Below are 5,250 nucleotides of genomic sequence, written 5' to 3'. Positions count from 1 at the left end.
AAAAAAAAAAAAAAAAAAAAAAAAGTCTTTGAACACACAATATAGCATGGCTTTCGTGCCAGACATAAAATGAAATTTGCCTTAATCCATCGCCTAGGGAGAAAGTGTTTACGTGTCACAATTGACATCTGTTAAATTTTAAATGAAGTAAGCAAGCAATAAGAAGGGCTGAAATACAGCCTTTGTTCGAGAAGTCGTGCAGACACTGATCAGCTGCACTCTACAATGAGGAATAAAACGAGGCCTTTTCTTTCCCCAGCAAGCCCTGCTGAAAGCCCCAGTGAGGGAGAAGCCAGCATGGATGGACCCGCACTCCATGAGGTTAACACTTCTGTTTCAAGTTCAGGCAGATTGGCTGGGCACAGCAGGGGCGTCTACTCCGCAGACAGCGCCATTGTACCTGCTGCTGCCCGGGGGCTGAGCGAAGCCGGGCCCGCCCCTCCTTACCTGCTGCTTTATTACAAAGTCCAAGAAGGTGTGTGGAGCTTCCTCCAGAGTAGCCAGGTCAGTTCTGCCCATCAGCACGAAGTGGTGAATCTGTCCTTAAATCACGGTGCATTTTTGTTCTTTTGTATTTCCCACTAGCAAGGAACTTTGAACCAATCACTCCAAAGGTAGCCCTTACAGCCTCGTTTTTAGGCTTCATTGTTCACAAGAGAATGAGAACATATACAGGTCTAATAAACAGCTTGAACATCAGCTCCCAGTCTGCACCTTAGAGGTACTGAGATCGCGAAGTGGGAAAGGGACACCTTGCGTATAAACCGAATATGACTGTGGATGGCTGAGAACTGGAGGTTTCCGACGTGCGCAGGGCCAGATGGGAAGGCCTTGAGTTTCTGGCTTTGGTTGCGCCCTTTCCTACAACTGGTCAGGCGTGTATGGCAGTAGCCACTCTTCCCTAAGAGCCATGACCTCCTCTGAGGTTGAATTGAGCCATGGGGATGAGTTCTGGAAACGAGAATGTGAGCGGCATTGGTGGGTCACACAGTCTGAGGCACTTAAGAGCTGTTGTGCTGGTCCCAGCACTGTAGCATAGCGGAGTATGGAAAAGGATCCCACATGGCTGGTTGTGGGTTCAATTCCTGGCTCTGGAGGCTTGAGACACATCCTGGGTGTATGTGGGTGCACGCCCAAAATCTCGACAGGATGGAGAAGTGGATAAAAAATGATTACAGTGTGACCACATCCTGCCGGGGATGCTTCCTCCCTCTCCTCACTCTGACAAAAACAAAAGTAAACAAACCACTGCGGCCCCACTGCTACGCTGCAGCAGTCACACCAGTGCCCTTCTGTGCTGGGAGCCACGTGGACCTGTGGTTCGGTTCCTGAGTGTGCACACAGAAGCACTCAGGATCCTGGGGCTGGAGGCCTCAGGAAGGGGACTGGCACGAGGAGACCCTGTAAGGGCGTCTCTCTCTCTCTCTCCTGTTCTAGAATCTTTTTTTTTCCTGGTATATTACCCTCCTTTTCAGTTCCCTCTTCTTTCTTTTGTCTTAGGACGTAGTAACTAGTCTAAATGTATATATAAATAATTTTATGTAGAAAAGTGTTTTCAACTTTAATAACTTTTTTCAAAAGCATGATTTTTTTTTTTTTAAGAATAATCAGAAAGTTCCTAGGAGCCAAAGGAAGGAGGGAGAAAGTGCCCACAACTCCAATGCACAGAGAACATGGGCTGTACCTTAGTGCGTGGCTGTAAAAACGGTGCGACTTTCATGAAGTGGTACTACCTTATACTTAGTCCAAGATGAGCTTTTTCCACAGAACGTATTCAAAACATCTTTCTGTCAATAAACGTATTTCAATAACACCATTTCAATGGCTATATAATATTCTATTCTGCGATTGGTATGTTTTTAAAAATTCTGTATTTGTTAAACCTCAAAAAAAGCTACCAATTTTTTGCCCGTATCTTTTCTGATGGTTTGTTTTAGGTTTTGCCATAGAGTGCAGAGACAGACAGTAAGAGGGAAAGGGAGAAATCACCCCCTGGGGGATGGCCATGCTGCATTCTCCATTTTCTTCCTAGGATTCTGGGCACGTACACACACATGCCCAGCGTGATTTTCAAGCTGCCAGGTCCAGGACCTGAACTGTGGTCGGCCATATGGGAGTCCAGTGCCTTAACCACCATGAAACCTGCTGGCCCCACCCCCTTTTTAAGAAAGAATTTTTTACTAACTTTATTTATTTATTTACTTATTTTTAATTTGACCAGAGGGGGACAGCGGGAGGGAGAGAGAGGGAAAGTGAGAAGGCAAGCTGCCAGGTCTGGAACTAACCCCAGTCAGCCATGTGGAAGTCCAGGGCCCTTAACCACCATACTACTTGCTGGCCCTCCCTACCCCTCCTTTTTTAAGATAAATATCCAAACAATGGAATTCCTACAGGTGTGTGTTAAAGACTTTGATACACGTTGCTAAACTGCTTTCCGAAAAGAGTCTACCAAATTAAAGAATATCGTGTCCGTTTCTGGACCCGACGTTCTTGCTAAGTATTGTAACCAATTTGATAAAGCTCCCCGATGTTCTAAATCGTGTATTTGTGTGTGCATGTGTGTGTGGTGTTTCAGGCAGGGTTTCTTGGCGTTGCGGGCTTCCCGCCTACCTGAGACATGCACCCAACACCATGCGTGATCTCTTACACAGGCTCTCCCGCGTAACCACAAGCTAGCGGTCCTCTGCGCCCACCTCCCGTAGCTGGTGCTCCAGGCACTTCTCCTGTACCTGGATGTCCAGGGTGGGCCAGAAATGCAAGCCAGGCCTGCCATGTGGCCTCAGCCTGCAGAGTAGCAGTGTCCAGCATGCAATGCAAGACTACAGCCGAGCCAATCATTTCTATTTTTAATAACTGCTCTTCTCTTATGTGGGGATTTGGGGCGTGCACTCACCTGGGCCTGGTGTGTGCTGGGGCCAGGACTTGAAACGTGATGGGCCGTATGGGCTGCAGCTCTCAACTGGGTTATGGGGCTGGCCCTGTTTCTGAATTTTAGTGACTGGAGATTATTACATTGTATGGATTTGCCATAGTTTACTTACCTATTTGTTCATCCAGACACACCTGGTGATGTGAGTAACTTTTACCCTGAACATGTGCGTACATGTACTCACTTGAGTTCCTGCTTTCGGTTCTTGTGGATACACGTAGGAGTGGAGTTGTGGGGCCACACGGCAATGCTGTGTTTAGTCACTTGGGGAACCACCAGCTATTCTTCATAGCAGCTGAACCATACTACATCCCCGCCAGCAGTGTGCAAGTTCCAGTTTCTCCACATCCTCACCAATGCTCACATTTTCTGGGTTTTTTCTTTCTTTCTTTCTTTCTTTTTCTTATAGCCATCCCACTGGGTGTGATGTGGCACCTCATTGTGGTTTTGATTTGCATGCCCCTAAGGACTCCTGATACAGAACGTCTTTTCATGTGTCCGTGGGACATTGTGTATCTTTGGAAAAACGTCGACCCAAGACATTTGTCTATTGTTAACATATTGTTTGTCTTTTTTTGTTCATTTATTAACTTTTGGTAGGAATAAAAGTTAACCGAAAGTTGCTCTTTTATGTAGGATACTCTCAATAGAAAATCATCGAAGACGTAACACAAAATGAACTGAGCGATGAAACATGGTACGGCTCTGCGTAGTCAGGTACTGTCCTGACGTTCTCCACGCAGTAACTCACTCCATTCTCACACTACTCCAAGTAGACAGCTTCAGGGTCTCCATTTCACAAGTCAGGCGTCGAAGGCACGTCAAGCGCGAGTTCTCACAGCTGGTAGATGGGCTGAGGCTGAACCTGAGAAGTCTCACTCTACAGTGGCAACGTGGAGGATTCGGTAACAAGAGGGAGCTGTGCTTGCGCATGCAGTGCGTCCACAGGAAGGCAGTGTAAGCTCGGTTGGTCTCGCGGCTCTGTCCTTCTCCATCTTCCTATCCTGCCTTTGTCTCAGGGTTCTCCCTTCATGGTCACAAAACGGCTACGACAGCTCCAAGCATCATACTCTCTCCCAGTTACACCCAAATGACAGAAACAGAAAGTCTATTTGTTTTTTTCTATAAGGTGGGTGTGCTCTCCAGAGAGAGAGAGAGAGAGAGAGAGAGAGAGGGAGGGAGGGAAAGTGAGAAATCACCCAGTGGGGGCAATGCTGCAATCCCTTCTCTTCCATTTCTCCTCTTGGGGATTTTGGGCACACATGCAATGTCCCTGGCGTGTTTTTCAAGCCACCGAGTCTGGGACTTGAACTACGCTGTCAGCTATATGGGAGCCAGCTGCTTTACCTGCTATACCATGGCTGGCCCCATTTTCTTCCGTGGTTTTTTAAGTTTTTTTGCAATAGGGAACATGTGCTCACCAGAGAGAGAGGGACAGAGAGAGAGGGAAAGTGAGAAATCACCCCCAGGGGATTGGCCACACCACAGTCCCCTCTCCTCCATTCTCTTCTGGGGCTTCAGGGCACACATGGACAAGCTGCCAGGTCTAGGACTTGAACCGTGGTGGCCATGTGGGAATCCTGCACCTTAACCACCTCGCCACCAGCTAGGCCTGGTTTCTGTCTTCAGAGTGAGGAAAAGTTTCCTAGAAGTCCCTCCCACAGACTTCTCATTGGCTAGCATTGTGTCACAAGCTGTCTTGAGCCAGTCGCTGACAAGGCTGGAAACCAAAGCCTTCTGCCGTTGTCATTTACCTCTCTGAGGCTCAAGGTCAGGGACCTCTCATCTGCAGGTGAATCCCTGCCGCTAGGTTTCTCCCACACCCGCTCTCAGATTCCTTTTAGGTCACTGATGCCATGCTGGTGCGAGGGTTTCAACTTCTGCTGCAGAGATGTTTGCTAAATCCTGCTTGCCACTTCTGTCTTTGCAGGAGCCACTATAAAGCACAGGGCCACGCATCTCCTTAGGCTGACCTTTGCATATTCATACTAATTGCAGATTTAAACCCTAAGCCCTAATGCTCACAACACCCCAGCTCCCCTCTGCAAATACCCGCCAGAGGACTACTTAATTTGATACACTTGCCAAGTCTTAAATCCAAAGGCAAAAGCCGATTTACCTTCGCGCTCAAACCGAAGCCGAACAAAGTTCTTGGCTTTGGGATCACGGCTCGGTGTCCTCGGTAATACTGCACAGCAGAGATTTAAGTGAGGAGTCTCCTTGATATTTTTAAATGTCATTGAACTATCCTGGCTAAAAAGAAATGAACAAAGCTTTCTTCCACATTTGCGCAGGTCCTGGGAGGCCTCTCCAGATAGGCA

This window comes from Tupaia chinensis, unplaced genomic scaffold (genome assembly GCF_000334495.1).
Source record: "Tupaia chinensis unplaced genomic scaffold, TupChi_1.0 Scaffold148822_2, whole genome shotgun sequence".
Lineage (NCBI taxonomy): Eukaryota > Metazoa > Chordata > Mammalia > Scandentia > Tupaiidae > Tupaia > Tupaia belangeri.
This window is presented reverse-complemented; position numbering follows the sequence as displayed.